At 41.7% G+C, this 17064-nt stretch overlaps 1 long non-coding RNA gene across 1 annotated transcript; it reads right to left on the reverse strand.

Moving 5' to 3' along the window:
- Window positions 1-2157: 2157 nt before the first annotated feature.
- Window positions 2158-13313, reverse strand: LOC121020907 (uncharacterized). Its single transcript, XR_005786353.1, has 3 exons — window positions 13194-13313; window positions 13028-13082; window positions 2158-3943 (listed from the first exon to the last, which is right to left on the reverse strand). It is a non-coding gene; the product is annotated as an uncharacterized LOC121020907 (long non-coding RNA).
- Between the last annotated feature and the right edge of the window lie 3751 nt (window positions 13314-17064).

The raw sequence follows: 17064 nt of genomic DNA on the forward strand, positions 1-17064 counted from the left end.
TGAGGTGGCTCATGCCTTGATGCTGATGTGGGAGCAAGGTCTGAACAGCCACTTGTCTGAGGTAATCCACAGTACTTGACTTTCTGCAACCTTGACATTCAAAGATGGTGGCAGTGGTGGCTTTCCAGTGACTGTCATTCATTGCCCTCCCTATGCTGCTTATCCCTATTTCGTCCCAGTCATTCACTTCTATCCACCAGTTTCTTAACAATCCATGATTGTCAGTGGAAGCTAAACTGTAGTAGATTATTAATGTCTCCTCTCTTGCTCGTCCTAAAAAACAAATTCCACTAAACCATGTCTGTTATATATCTTCCCTTCACTTCAACCGAGTATGATTGTTAATTAAAAAATCAACATCACATAGTTCGAATTCTTGCTCCAGCACTTACAACGGGGCCAATTTTCTTAGCCTGTTTTCCCCTCATTTTTTCCTGAACTGTAAAATAGGGCTCATAATATTATCGGTCTCAGCAATTCTATGAGGATTAAATGAAATAATTCCTGTAAAGGACTTAGGCACAGTGCCTGAAACATAGTAAATGCTCACCCAATGTTAGCAACTGTGTTCTATTGTTAATAAAAAAGACAAATTTCTTTGAGCTGCTTTGATTTAAGAAGACAATACCTTTTCCAGACATCCCTACCCCAGGGCTAGCTATATTAGTATTCTGTCCTGATGGGAAGGAAGAAACATCATTGGCAGGGAACACCCAGTATAGAAACAGGATGGATATGAGGTAAGCTGAAATGTGACCCCCTGCCAGCTTTTTGAAATGCAGATTCATCAATCTCTTTGATGTCCCTAGCCACTTGCAATGAACATCTTTCAGCATATTATTTGCTTTCTTAACCACATCACTTTTTCACTAAGTTCAACATTCCTGTAGGATTCAGAGGATCTTGGTACATTCTTCCAAAATGAATTCAGAAGGTAAGTCAAAGAGAAGGGGAAACATCTTTGAACAGGACTCTGGGTTCAGCCTGGGGGCGGGAGGAGGTGGGGACGGGAGGTGCTCTGTGACTCAAAGGGCTAACAGTAAACTCAGCCTCAGGCTTTCCATGTGCCAGTCGTCTCTGCCAGTGGCCCGATGACTAATCACTGCCAAGTAACCCCCCCCCCCCCAGCTCTGCCGCCTAAGTAAATGCAGATGATGGCACCGAGTGCCTCCTGAAGGGACAGGCGAAGAACCACACAAGGAGACAGAGGGCCTCCTCAGGACAGTAGGAAGCAAAGGAGGCATCGATATCTCTCCCGTTCAAAGGGACCCACGTTAATAATAGAATATTTTCTCTTTAAAGTGAAGCCCATTAACTTATGCGTTTTCAAATATGTCAACAAAACCCAGATGCAAACATCACTCGTAGGCCGCCCCATCGATACCTGTCCCTAACACAACACCGCCAGCTGCGTGTATGTCTCTGTCCGCGTGTCTGTCTGTTTCCTTAGACCCGAAGCTCTTCAAAGACAGGAACTGGCTCCTATTCACTTTGTATCCCAGGAGGGTAGGAATGTACATCGAATGCCATCCAATGGGCTTACTTAACTGTCTTAAGTCTCTCTCTTACGGAAAAGCATGCTCCACGGCAGAGGCCAGAAAGCCAACAAGAAAAGAGTTCATTTGCAGATTCTCCTAGAGTCAAGGTCCCCTCTTGAAACGGCCTCCCAATCCACCTCACCCCAGCGAGCTTTGAAAACCACCGTGTCAGGAGGTACAGCCATGCTCTTGCTGGCCAGCACCAATGCGAATGCACCTGGCTCCTCTGTGGCAGCCACGGTCTCCGTTTTCAGGCTGGAGCTATGTGGTGTTGGCCTAGATTTCTGGCCTCCAGAGCCTTCTATTTTGTAAGCACTTCATTTCTTGTGTTAAACAGCTTTCTGGTGAAATTAGTTCAGTGGTTTCTGTCATCTGCAACTGAACTCTGATTTGGTGTTCATCAAATGTTTGCGGAACGAATGCACTGAGGAAACACTGGTTTTACATTTTATTTATTTATTTATTTATTTATTTATTTGAGAGAGAGAGAGAGAGAGAGAGAGAGAGAGAGAGAGAGAGAGCACAGGTGGGGGAGAGGCAGAGGGAGAGGGAGACACAGACTCCAAAGCAGGCTCCAGGCTCCGAGCTGTTAGCACGGAGCCCAATGTGGGGCTTGAACTCAAAAACTCTGAGATCATGACCCGAGCCAAAGCCAGACGCCCAACTGACTGAGCCACCCGGGCGCCCCAGGAAACACTGGTTTTAAATCAGTTGTTCACACCTGGGCCCCTGAAATCACCCATTTTTTTCTCAAAGTGGATGAATCATTAACAAGTTTTAAAAAATTTCCAGGCATGCCTCTATTAGAATTCTAAAATGCAGTGTAAAGGGAAAAAAAATTACTGCAAAATACCACTCAGAGAGGCATGCTGTTTGTTTGTTTGTTTGTTTGTTTGTTTAGGTCTGACCATTATCTAGAAAACCCATAAGGGGCTGATTCTTGTCACTCAGTTCTAATTAAAATGGGGTGCTACTGTATTTTCTAAATGACCACAGAACTTCAGGTGATAAAAGGTTAGTATTCAAGTTTTACATTCTAGAATAAATGGCTTGTGCGAAGTTGGGGAACTGTCCAGAATTATTAGAGAGGCAGCTCCTTCGATCCTCAGATTTGGGTCTGAGGCTTGACCTCCGAGAACATATGTTGAAGATGTTGTTTATCCTTGTGAATCCCATAAAAGGCCTTCAGAACCCTTGAGCTTCCCAGGATAAACTGGAGGCTTGGCCCAGTAAACACCAGCTTAAGCTCTCGGAGGCACGGCTTCCCTTCTACCTGTGTGGATGAGAAAGAAGCAAGGCGCTCTCCTCTGAATTTCTTTGGTGCAACAACAGCATTTGGACTGTCTGAGCTAACACTTTTGTGAGAAATTATCGTCTCGTAACTGAAGTGTCCTGGCTGAGGCTTATGCCTCTCACCCTGTCTGAAAAAAATGTCCTCTCCTTCAGCAGGGCTGGTTTTTTCAACTCTCAAGGCCGACTTATCAGCCCTGTCCCAGTTTAGCCGAGGATTAACTTGGCTTGCCAGATGTTTCTGTGATGGATCGATGTGCTGACTGAGGAGAAGGGCTGAAGTCTAAGAGGGTATTTGGAAGAGAGCTGATTGCCTTACAAGAGCGGGGAGGATTAGCGAGCCCTTTCTACAATCATGAAATTATCAGCGGTGCTTTTAGGACATCCACTCTGTTGTAACCGAATGTGATACTGTACTAGAATAAACAATTAAGCAGAGTGCTCTGCCTGAAGTAATGGTCCAGCTTGTCTGGATACCATGTCCCATTGCCTTGGGAGAAAGCATTCCCTCCTTCTTTCTTTCACTCATTGCTACAAGAGATATTTAGTGAAGGCCTATTATGTGCCAGGCTCTACATGGTAGGCATTGGATATTCCTAGGTGGACAAAAGATTCACAGCCATTGCCAACAGGGTGATTACAACCAAGTGGGGTGAAGCAGACAATGAACAAAATAAACAAATATATGTAACATTTCAAACCCTGGGCAGTGCCTACGGGGAAAGAAGAGGTTCCTTTGGGAGGGAAGAATGGAGGTGGGGGTACATTTACCACTGCTGTTCCAGGTGAGAGTGTCACTTTTATTTGGCTGTCGAGAGACAGCAGTGGTGGAAGGGGGAGAGATGAGGGCTTGTGTTGTTATTGGATGAAGCTAGAAGAGGACATGTAGAATGGTTCATGGGCCTGCGACACGATCCTTCTTGATGCAAGAAAGAAAAACTCCAACCAAACGTATCTTAAACAGTAAGGGAGTTTAACAATCAAGATACGAGGCGATCCCGAGAGTGGCCCAGCGACTCAGTGATGTCATCGAGGACCCAAGAGCTTGCCATCTTCTTGCCTCCACATTCACCATGTTAGACCTTTCTACTTCAATGGCTTTTTGAGACCTTTTCCTAAATAAAGACAAGAGAAAATAAAGTTAGATAGTTATGAGATAAAATTCAGCATTAGATTATTTACCAAAAAATTATTAGCCTTAGTTTAACTTACGTCTATTTCATGAGTTTGGTTTACAGTGTTATCTTCTTAATGATCAATGATACTTCCTACATTCGTTCAAAGTACTATCACACTATCACACAGCTCTGCTCAAGTATTGCTGCACCAGAACGCGATACTGCAGAGAGAACTGCCACAGCCCTCATCTGCCCCTTTCCATGCTGCCCCCAATAACATATGTCGCCAGGAACCCCACGCACAGCTGCATGGACATACTAGCCCACACATCCAAACTCCAGCCACAGGTTATATTAAGAGTGGCCTGTGGTCACATCTGTGCCTTGAGGTGCTCATGCCAATGGTGCAAACTTCTCTTGAAAGAAGAGATGGGGAGGGGCGCCTGGGTGGCTCAGTCAGTTGAGTATCTAACTCTTGATTTCGGCTCAGGTCATGCTTCCAGGGTCGTGGGATTCAAGCCCCGCATTGATCTCTGTGCCAAGTGTAGAACCTGTTTAAGGTTCTTTCTCTCCACCTCCTGCCCCTCTCCCTGCTCATATTCTCTCTCTCTAAAGAAAACTTTTTAAAAAATTAAAAAAGAAGAAGAAGAAGAAGAAGAAGAAGAAGAAGAAGAAGAAGGGGGAAGAGAACCACACAGACCCTGGAAGCATGCTAGGCCATTTTGTCCTGGAAATCTTGGGTCCTGGGTACCCAGGGGCAGGGCCACTTTATGTCTTCAGTAAGTCCTGGGCACTCTTGTCTTTATGTTCGTCCTTCTCCCATAAGAAAACAAAAAGGGGCGCCTGGGTGGCTCAGTTGGTTAAGTGTCTGACTTCGGCTCAGGTCATGATCTCATGGTCTGTGGATTCCAGCCCCTCTGTGCTGACAGCTCGGAGCCTGGAGCCTGCTTTGGATTCTGTGTCTGCCTCTTTCTCTGCCTCTCCCCAGCTTGTGCTCCCTCTCTCTCAATAATAAATAAATGAACTTTAAAAAAATGTTTAAAAAAACCCAAAAACTTAAAAATTATATCTTACAAATTATATCTTATCTCTGTGCATTGACACAGAGACAAATATATCAATATTATATAAAACACATTTTCTTTCTTTTTTAAAAAAATTTTAAAGTTCATTTTGAGAGAGAGAGTGCTGAAGGGGCAGAGAGAGAGGGAGAGAGAGAGAATCACAAGTAGGCTCTGTACCATCAACACAGAGGCGGACACAGGGCTCAAACTCACAAACCAGGAGACCATGACCTGAGCCGAAATGGAGAGTCGGATGCTTAACCATCTGAGCCACCCAAGCTCCCCATCTTTTTTTTTTTATTTTTTAGATGTTTATTTATTTTTGAGAGAGAGCAGACAGGGTGCAAGCAAGGGAGGGACAGAGAGAGACGGAGACACAGAATCCGAAGCAGGCTCCAGGCTCCGAGCTGTCAGCGCAGAGACCCCCATGGGGCTCAAACTCGTGAACTGCAAGATCATGACGTGAGTCGAAGTGGGGCACTTAACTGACTGAGCCACCCAGGGACGCCTAAAACACATTTTCAACTTAAAAGTTCATTTTTTTCCTTCTTATTTTAAAAGAACTTAAAACACTTTTGCAGCCCCTAAGCGTGTCATGGGCCCTCGGCACTGTGCCTACAGTGCCAAATGCATAAATCGGCCCGCCTGGTGCCTAGTCTTTAAGGGGTTAGGGGGATGTGCTCCGGGTGGACACATCCACTTGGCTTAGAAATTCCTTGCCTCGTGGGGAGAGGCATGGCCAGAGCAGAGCTGGATCATTGGACCATGTAAAACTCGGGGCCCACACTTGGTTTCTTCATCCCCAAGCTATGACATTGCTGTTTTATAATAAACCAGGTTCATTCAGGTAAACAGTGCATTTATATTATTCTAAAGAGCTTTGAGCTGATACCTTTGAATTTGTGTGACTAAAGGACCCATTCTAGTGGCACTTCCTCCACAAGACAACAGGTGACCCCGAAAAATGAAACAACTTCTAGGGAGTCAAAACAACAGCTTGCAACTTTTAAGTGGTAGTTTCTTGAGCTTCCGTGCGTAAATGCTTTGAATGAGCAAAAAAACAAACAAACCCAAACCCCTCAGGGTTCAGTTCGGGGTTGAGAACACTGCTCTACTCTTTTCTTGATAAATTAGATGCACAGCATTGACCAACAAGGCCTCGAGAACACGTGAGCTTCTCTGGAGCCCCGTAGTCCATTTCTCACCTCCAGCGGACTCAGGGTAGGCTGAGCATTTAGCGCCATCCACGACACTGGCTGTGGTTTGAGTCATCTCTCATTCCTTTGAAACGCTCAGTTTTTCTTCCAGGAAAGGCATTGAAATAGTCTTCCCTTGGTTTCCATGGATTCCAAGTTCCTGGGCCTGTCTCCTCATTGCACTTTTGGAGATGTATGTCGGCCCATGAGTCAGTAAGAGTAGGAGTATCCCAGGGCCAGGTGAGCTCAGGTCAGGTCAGATCTCTGCCACTAGGAGTTTCTGGGACTTTCATCTCTTTCCTCCATCTTTCCAAATCCTATCCGTCATCACACATTTAAAGCCTCTTCTTCCTTCTCTGCCCCCATTCCACTCCATCCTTCCTCAATGGATCTCGAATCCACCACCTGGCCTCCCTAACTGTGATCTCCTCTCTCCCCACACTTCCATATCCAGATGGCTCGGAGAGTAGTCTTACCCAGAAAACGTGATTTGTGCTTCCAAAATAAAGTTTGGGGAAATATTTCAGTATATACAGATATATATTTCCCCTTGTTCCCTTCATATAGTCTTTTATCTAACCCTTTGTGGTTAGGGTATGTGACTCTAGAGAGTCCCTTCTCTCCCTGCTATAGAAGATACTTTGATTCTTTCGGTGTCAATGAGAAGAAGAAAAAGGATGGGGTCCTCTTAGATAGAGGCCCATTGAAGAGCTTCACGTGTCCTTTATTCCCTATCAAATACAATGACAAATATTTCAATACCACCAGCACCATGTCCAGCTCTGACCTGAAAAGGTGAGACTTTGATAGTCATAACTCTAGAGCAGACATCCAAGGTAGCCCAAAGCTATGGTTATTCTAAGAAAATGAAGTACAGTATCTGACTCTTTTTATTATCTTTCTCATGGCAGAGTTTTGGGAAAGAGGATGGGATTTATAATCTTCGTCCATCAGAAAAGCTTGTAAAGGGGCGCCTGGGTGGCTTGGTTGGTTAAGCGTCCGACTTCCGCTCAGGTCATGATCTCACGGTCCGTGATTTCGAGCCCCGCGTTGGGTTCTGTGCTGACAACTCAGAGCCTGGAGCCTGTTTCAGATTCTGTGTCTCCCTCTCTCTCTGCCCCTCCCCTGTTCATGCTCTGTCTCTCTCTGTCTCAAAAATAAACGTTAAAAAAAAAATTAAAAAAAAGAAAAGAAAAGAAAAGAAAAGAAAAGAAAAGAAAAGAAAAGAAAAGAAAAGAAAAGAAAAAAAGAAAAGAAAAGCTTGTAAAACCATTTTTTATTTCCTTTGGGACCTAGTATAAAGTCCTTGTATATTTTGTTCATTCCTCTTATTTAACATGCAAATAACTTATAGGAAAGGCCTAAGTGAAATCTTTTACTCTCATCTGCCCTGAACCATGAGAAAGGAAAAATGATCACATGGTCCTACCAGGTTATCATCAGGACCTATTTGAGAGTGTTCTTGGGGATTCCTACATGCCAATTATAAAGAGAATTATGACTTTGCGTCTAAATGTCTTTTTTCAAACACATAAACCAGAGGGTAAAATTATTCATATCACCAAAAAATCCTCATAACACCAAAAAATAACAAGGACCCTTTGTATGGCATTTACTCAAGGGTTATTTCCAGATCATTAAATATTCAACAGAAGAAATAAAAAGGGAAATCATCTAAGCCACTGTTGATTAAATATACACCAGAAATGAAATTATAATAATCAAAGGACATGAGTATGTCAATGCTTATTGTTTAGAGTTTAAATTTTGCAACCTTTGTTTCTTTAGACAAAAGGCTAAGCACCGGTAACCCTATGAAGATTTCTGTCATGTAATATTGCCTACCTGACATGTAAGGCTATGAATTTTGCACTTTTGTCTGACTTTGTTTCTCCTCGCTCTCAGACTCCCTCAAACTCTGTTTTACCTCCAAACTCATGTCTGAACCATGGATTGTTCTGCACCCCAGTCCTGCCCACCCTCACTCCACCCTATGGGCTCGCTTAACCAACTCCTACTCCTGCAAGACTAGACCAGACAACAGCTGCCCTGTGGGTACTTTTCTGACCTTCTTCAGGTTTACTGGACTCCGCTCCTTTCATATCCTTTATATACCTCCACATAACTTTCACTTACCACACAAATAACATGAAAGTGTTATTAATCTCTTCATTAGACCACAACTTTCTTGAGGACCAGAGTTGCCTTCCTCGTTTTTACAACTAGTGCCTATGTCCTCAACACTGTCCTGTTGCATGAATCCCTCAGGTTTCAAGTTCTACCTCTTCCATAAGAACCATGCTCATCCGTACCAGCCCAGGATGCTCCCTTAATCCCTACTGTTCTATAACACGTTGACCTCTGCTGCGTTTATTTATATTCTGCTTTGTGAGCATCGCTCTTCAAGGAAACACGCAATACATGGCTCATGTTTTTGAAACATCGTGTTAGATATGCCACGGTGCTTAGAACAGGATGAACTCCGGTAGGATTAGATCCCACTAACTAGCAGCTATTTAGTAAATGTGTAATGGAACTGCTGTGATCGAAGGAATAGGGAGGTCTGGTATTATGGACATAATATTGTTTGAATAGTACCCTTGCTGTTGAGAGAAGCATTCCTTTGGGAGCTTATGGTCCAATGGCTTGTGCAGGGCATTCTGCATTACCTGATTCCACAAATGGGCATGTGATCCATACGTACCAGAGTACCCCACTCTAGGGCATATTGATTGGGTTCAGGGAGAGCATGCGACCCAAGCTGCAGCAATCAGAGTTTCACCTGAAACTTTCCTACGGGAGCCAGTCCTGACTATCTTTTCCCCAAGAGAGAAACCATAAGGAAGTGTGAACTGAAGCTGTTATAGCCATATTCCCAATCACAATGGTGAAAGCCATTTGAAATACAAAAACAAGAGACCGACATACAAAGATAAGCACCAAGAGATAAAAAAATAGAGGCCTTAATATAATCATTTGATCACCTAGGCCTTGCTTTGAGCCAGATCTACTGGATTTTCCATCACATGAGCCAAAAATATCACTCTTTTGCTTAAATTGTGTTGGCTTTCTGTCACATGTGGTTTTCTTTATAGATGTCATCAAGGGGAAGGTAAGAGGAAGCTTGAGTTCAGGGAAGTAGATGTTCTTTTGGAATCTGTTTTTATCACTTTCTAGAGTTTTGATCTTTGATATTATAAAGAGTTCTCAGCTGCAGGCAAGGCAATAAAATTCTGGATGGTTGAGTCAAAAGAGGAGTTTATGAAAAGGATGTTGGAGTAGAAGAGAAAGGTAAAATTATGTCTATTCACAGATGATATGATTTTGGGAAAGTCAAAATAATAAAGAGAAAAGCTACAACAAACACTAAGAGAATTTAATGTTTAAAAAGAAGTTTATAAAATCAACATCTCCTACTGAAATAATGTACCTAAATAAGGCTCATCAATGGCTGCTGACATCACAGAGACAACTAGGTATTATATGGCTTCATAGAGTTCACACTATCACCTATGAAGTAGGTTGACAAACAAAAATGAATCTGATCGAGCCTCTAGATCTACCTAAAACCAACTGACAGAAAATGCATGGGACAAAGGGCATGATACATGATACCACAGGGATCCAACTAGTAAAGCCTAACTGTGGAAAATGCTACAAGCAAACAACTTGGCTTCCTCACTGCAAATTAAAAAAGAAAGAGTAGGCAAGAGATTGAATTTATATGTTAAAAGACACTGAAAACAATTTGTTTTGATCCTGATTTGAAGAATTTTTTTTAAAGTTTAAAAATTGTGAGATAATCAGAGAACTTTGAATTTAATACTAAGCTGCTATTCTTATTAAGTGGGGTAATGATACTGTAGTCATTTTTAAAATAATATTTACATTTTAGAAATAAAGATCGAAAATGCTATGGAAGAAATAACGTGAGGTCTGAGGTTTGTTTGAAATAATCCAGGTGAGGGGGAACATGGGGAGGGGTAGAGATGAAGCAAGGTTGTCCATGTCGGATAATCATTTAAGAGGGTAACTGATATATGGCTGCTTATTACATTCTTCTCTGTTTCTACATATGCTAAATAGTCTCTAATAAAGTTTGTTTGGAAAAAGATATTAGAGGGGTGCCTGGGTGGCTCAGTCGGTTAAGCATCTGACTTCAGCTCAGGTCACGATCCCACCACCGTTCATGGGTTCAAGCCCCGCGTCGGGCTCTGTGCTGACAGCTCGGAGCCTGGAGCCTGCTTTGGATTCTGGGTCTCCCTCTCTCTATCTGCCCCTCCCTCCCTCACACTCTGTCTCTCTCTCTCTCTCTCTCAAAAATAAATAAACATTAAAAAAAATTTTTAATTAATAAATAAAAAGAAAAAGATATTAGAAAGCTAAAAACTTACGATAAGGCCACAGAACAAAGACACAGGATCCAGCTTCTAGGAACAACCCAAAATCAAGTCTCAGAAAAATGTTGGTAAGGAATACCCTGCAGCCACCACCATGCATTGATTTTTCTCCTGTCTTCGTCGAGCCACCGGCAGAGAGAGAGAAAGTCAGAGACACACAGAGAGACAGAGAGAAGAGTCACTTCCAGGAGGAAGAGCTCGCGTCCACTCTTTCCCTTTCAGGAACTTCTGGCACAGATTCCTCTGGTTATTAGAGTTTTGGTCATGGCTTCAAAGGAGGCTGGGGAAATGGGGAAAGTGAACATCTAGTAGTTTCTGTTCCAATAGTAAAAGGGGCTTACCTGCCCCATCTCCATTACTAAGAATTCAGCAGTAAGCAATCCTCAGGGCCCTTGGGTGGTTCAGCTGGTTGAGCAATGGCTGTTGACTTCAGCTCAGGTCATGAGTTCAGGGTTTGGGGGATCTCGCCCCGAGTCAGGCTCTGTGCTGACAGTGTGGGTCCTACTCGGGAGTCTCTCTTTCTCCCTCTCTTTGCCCCTCCCCCTGCTTGCACTCTCTCTGTGTCTCTCAAAATAAATAAACTTAAAAAACAAACAAACAGACAGTGAGCAATTCCCAAAATAATAGAAAGAAAGAAATTCAGACACTGGCCACGAAAATAAATAACGTCTACCTCACCAGGCAAGTAACGATCCCCGAGTTTCACCTTCCTTATCGGTCAGATTTTTAAACAACTGCTGTGAGGACCTAAAGGGACGATGTGTCTGTGAAACAGCACAAAAAGTTACTCACCAATCTTTCCTTCCTCCCTCTCTCTCTCCCCTTCCTTCCTTCCTTCCTTCCTTCCTTCCTTCCTTCCTTCTTGTCTTTCTTCAATTGCTACCTCTTTATTTCCTGAGGATAATATAATAGTCTGTTCACTTGAGGGATACAAAATGAATAACTATTTTTGAAATTGTAATGGATTGACCGAATCCATACTTTCATAGGGAAAACAAGGTTCTCTTTCCCCCTTAGCTCTTCTTGTACACCTGGCGTCACAGGAAAAGGAATCAGCATTTAGAAATGCACATCTGCTTCAGCCACAGGTGAGATATTGAAGCATTCCCACAAGTACCAAATTCTCAACCTTTGATCAGCATGGTGGGAATGTTCATTGTCCAGTAAAGCAATGGGCAGGCTCTCTGACTCAGTGCCCCTCCCTAATGAAAACGCTCCCCAAGGAGAAAACAGCCCTGCGTTTTCAGTAGTCTCCTCAGGTCAGGGGGCCCTTCAGTCTTCACATGCTGTGGGCTGGATTGACTCAGCAATGGTTAGCTGACTTTTAATTCTGTTCTTCCTGCCTGTTCATTCATACCATCGGCCAGAGGGAAGGAGTTCTGTGTCATAAAGGTAACCATGTCTGGGTCGGTCTCTCCCACTGCCAGTCAGTGTGGTCATTTTGGAAGGGGGCTGGAATATCTGACCTCATGACTATAGGAAAGTTTTGTGATTAATGATGATTTTTATCTTTGGACTTCAAAGATTGACTCATGCAGAGAATGAACAATCTATAGGTCAGATATCCTACATCCTAGTCATTTTCTTCCTTCAGTCAGGAATTCAGAGAACTAAACACCGACCAGCTGTAAAAGACATCTCTCCTGTCGGCAGAAAAGCCTGCTTCCTGGGCCCCTAAGAGCAATTGTTTAAAATAATGCTATGTGATTGTCCCAAGGATTTGTGTTGAAAAATGAGCAGCTAGAAAACTTAACACCTAAATGATCTCTACTTGATTCATAAAGCAAGGCTGTTCTCTTACTTTTTCCTTCTGTGGTTCAGGTGTTTTGCAGCCCCCCTAAAATGTGTGGCTACCTTTTGTTTAATAATTGGTCAAATGTTTATTGAGGGTTTTCTACGTGTAAGAAGCTGTACAGAGTCACAGGGTTACAAGGATAAAAAGGACAAATCCTTGGCGCCAGCATTCAAGGATTTTAATAGCAATAATGTCGATGCTGTTAATAATCTCTAATATACCTATCAATCTTTACTTTTCACAGTGCTATTTAGCATATCCGAAGTCATTTTTAATAATTCTTATAATTCAGTGTGATGGCCCTAACTTTTTTCAAAATCAAAGTGGTAAACTTTACATCCGTTCATCCTATCTTCTAGGAGATCATGTGCTTAAGATGCTTAACCCATAAAGCACGATGAATTTAAAACAGCATTTGTATGTTCACACTAGACATGTGTCCCATATTTGTTTTCCATCTTGTTTAGCTAGGAGGATGCCATAACGTAGTGCAAAATTCTCACAGCACCCTCCTGTTTCTCCTTGACCTGGGTTCTGGGACCTGCACAGGTGGAAAGAGCTTGGACTACATACTTCATATGAAGTTTGTAAATCTCAGTCATTCACCAGCCATCAAAAATACTCACCTCACTCCCTCTTTCCACTTTCTTCTAAGCGGCCCTCTCGAATCGACTCCCACACCTGCTCGTCATATAAAGAACAAAACAAAAGCAAATGTTGTTTAAAATCCCTCTTCTTCAACAAGGTCTTCTGTTTTGAAATCGTGAAATGGTCCCCGGTCTCTTCTCTCACCAGCTGTGGTCTTGTATCTCCTCAGGAGAATAGCTGACATCATACAAGGCAAAGCCATTGTGCTTACAGGCACCATAAATATCTCCCCGAAATCCTACATGATAAATTTCGCTCTGATTAGTAAAGCAGATACTGTAATGTGCAAGGGGGAGGGAAGAGGCTTTGATGATGTTAAACTAAGCCTCTGGAGATATTTCATCCCTCCCTCCTGAATTTCATCGTCCAACAACTGGAGTCACGAAAACGATAGAAAATGCAGGCTGGACTATCCACTCCCATGGCCTTCTTTATTTTTTTTTAAACTGGTTTTCAATTATAGACAAGTAAAATTCACTTATACAGAATTAAAAGCAAGCTGAATTTGTTAAAGGTACAAATGGGAGCACGTTTCTTATACAAATCACAGTATGCCTTTTAGACCACAACCTAAACAGAGAGGAAAATCCTTTGAATGTAAAATAAAACAAGGGCTTTCAGTTTTGTAGGTGAATTTGAAATTACTTAATCCTTGACTCGCGTTCTATTTTATTTTTCATTTCTTGGGAAGACCTGTCCCTATACTGTGACTTTTTTTTTGTAATAGCAAGTTTCTATTTATAACTATTAGTTGGTCTTTCCACAAAATTAGCTTGCTGGAAGGAGTGAGGAGAGGCAGAATATTCTTAGATCAAATGGAACTGGTGAGTATGGAAATCCAAGGATTTGAGAAAGCGTTATCAATTCTTATAGTCTGACTAGTGGAAGACTAGATAATTCTGTATATTTTTCTTAGTCTTCCTAATGTATGTTTATTCAAATGGGAAAAAAATAAGGTAGACTATTACTGGGGGGTAAAAGGTGAAAAAAAAAAGTCATTTTCATGTTTTTTGCTACTTGGACCTTCCTTTGTTGTAGGATATAGTCTTTTGGTTTTGTTTTTATTTTTTTTAAGCAACTCCCCTTTATGATCTGCTGAAGAGGGGTGAAATGTAAATAAGAAAATAACCAAAAGACACCCACCTAGACCCTCATCCCTCCGCTATGAAGCCTACTTCATGGAGAGCTGAGGAGCATTTGAACAATGGCGAGAAAGCATCTGATCCTGGCCAATTGGTGAAAGATAAAGGGCAGCTTTAGGGCCAGCACAACAAAGAAGCTGAAAACTTTTACTCATTTATCCTGTGGTCTGAGTTATCCATTTCTGCATGTAAACCAAACCCCATTACCAGCTCAACTCCTCTTCTCCATACGCCTTCTCCTTCCCCATCACACGTTAAACAGCACATAACAGGGTACTATGCATTTTACTAAAAGCATTTGAATGTGTTCAATCCACACTTTGCTCAGATGAAGGGTTTGGGGGCCGGGGAGTCTTGCCCACTGCCCAGCTGGAGTTTGGTTGGGTTGATTACTTATCATTGTATATTCTCCGCATGCTCTCCATTAACAGCTAGACACTGTTTCCCTTGGCCAAAGGGGCTGAGCTTTATTCATTGACTTAAGTACTCAAAGGTACTGCATGGAACATTTCATGTGTGTTGGCTCTTCATGCACTACTACTGAGGACTGAGGGAAGCAATTATAAGATGCTCCTGCCCAGTCCAACCTCCTTGGAGGAGACAGAATCCCCTGGCGAACGCTGCCACCCTGCTGATTCAACCGTCACTCAGACAGCCATCAGAGGTTACTGGCTTTAGGCTGTAAGTTACAGGAAATCTTTCAGCCTGTACTTGGTTATTTATAGAGGAGTTTATAGGATTCTTCCACAACTCAAAGGAGGAAAATCAAACAAATGTCACCTCCTATTATCGTGGCAACTAAGTTCCACTCTGAAAATAGAAGCTGGAACATTAACCCATTAACCAGTAAACCAACCCACTGACGTATTTAAATTTTAGTAACACTTTTACATTAAAAAAAAATCCTTTCAAACTTTACCCACTGTAGGGAATTTTTCCTGATTAAGCCCACACCTCTTTGCACAGGACTAATGTTTTAATAATGGACTTCAAACTTAGATTATTTATAATACTTTCCAAACTTCCTGTATGCCTTCCTTTTTTTCTCCTTCCTTCCTTCTTTGCTTCCTTCTTCCTTCTTCCTTCCTTCCTTCCTTCCTTCCTTCCTTCCTTCCTTCCATTCTTCTCATCTCCACTCTTTCCTTTCTATCTTTCACAAATACTAATATAAAACTTACTTTATGCCAGGAACTGTTTTAAGAGTTTTAATCCTCATAACAATCCTAAGGGGAAGGAACCATTATCAATCCCATTTCACGATGAGAAGACTTAATTTATGATGCATTGTTATTACTGGTATTTTATTTCTTCATTTATGAATTCTTCTTTTCATTTGTTCATTGCTTTGATGGCAATAAAAACCAACCACACAATCCAAGAATTAGGACACAAGCAAGACTTACATCTACCTACGTGATTCTCCCCTATCCCATTACCTGACTGTGTTGCTCTCACATGCTGAATTTTTATGCTTTTATTGTTTCCTTGCTTGTTTGTAAAAATGTATTGCTTAGTTTTAGTAATTTTGAACATTATAAAGAGCATCATGCTGTGGTCACCTGACAACTTGCAGGCACTTGCCATCACATTGTCACATGTAGCTGTAGCTCATTCATTTCCACCGGCCAGATGTATTCCACAATACACTGTAATATATTGATTTGTTTCCCTGTTGATAGTCATTTGTTATCTGCTCTTGCTATTACAAACATGGCTATTATGAATATTTTTTGTGTTTTCTTGCAGTGCACAAAAGTACCAAATACATCTTTGATATATAGCTGTAAGATTGTTGGGTCATAAAACATGTGGATGTTCAACTTTAAAAGAAAATGCCGAATAGCTTTCCAAAGTGATTAAGCAATTTACAGAAGCAATATTTAGGAAATCTAGTTGGTCCATACCCTCTCCAACTTGGGTATAGTTTCAATTCTTAAGTCTTGCCAATAAATTGAGCATGAAGCAGTATCTGCTGTAGTCTCGATTTGCTATTCTATATCTTGATTTGCTGGTCTACACTGTTGTAGATAGGGCGAGCATCCTTCCATATGTTTTCAGCTGTATATTTTTGTCCTTCAGTGAATGTCTATTTGGGTACTTTGGTCTTTCATTTTTAATTTTTGTTTCTATTGAGCTGTTTGTACTTCCCTTAGTGTGTTATAGAAGTTGTTACATATTCTTGTTACTAAACCTTTGCTAGTTATATCATTTGTTAGCAAATGATTTCTCCTAGTTTGTAGCTTGCTTCTTTTTTTTTACCTTCTTTACCTCCTTTAAGAATTCTTCTGATGAACAGCATTTCTTAATTTTAATAAAGTCAAAATCATAAATCTTTCCTTTTATGGTTTATATTCTTTGTGCCTGTTTAAGAAATCCTTCCCTACCCCAAGGTCGGAAAGATATCCACCTATATTTTTATACTGAGTGTTTTAAAGTTTGCTTTTGACATTTAAGTCCCTAATCCATCTGGAGTTGATTTTGGGGTATGGTGTAAGGGTGGGATCCAAATTCATTTTTTTCCAAGTGGACAACCAATTTTTCCAGCTCCTTTTATTAAATAATCCCTCTTTTCTCCACTGAAATGCCAGGCCACCTCTGCCCTCATTAAAGCTCCACATATGCATGGATCTATTTCTGGGCTCTCTATTCTATTCCAAAGGTTCATGTGTCTACACCTGCAATGTGGTATTTTGGTAAGAGCACGGGACTTGGAGGCAAAAGATCAGGTCAATTATGACCAAGGGAACTTGAACAGGTCTCCTGACTATTCTGTTCAGTTTTCTCGTTTGTAACACATGATTAACAATTCTTACCAGAAGGATGCTGTGAAGATTACAGACATACCTGGGGAAATGTTTTGTAACCCATCAAAT

The sequence above is a fragment of the Herpailurus yagouaroundi genome, unplaced genomic scaffold, assembly GCF_014898765.1.
Source record: "Herpailurus yagouaroundi ecotype Mexico unplaced genomic scaffold, PumYag 253, whole genome shotgun sequence".
Lineage (NCBI taxonomy): Eukaryota > Metazoa > Chordata > Mammalia > Carnivora > Felidae > Herpailurus > Herpailurus yagouaroundi.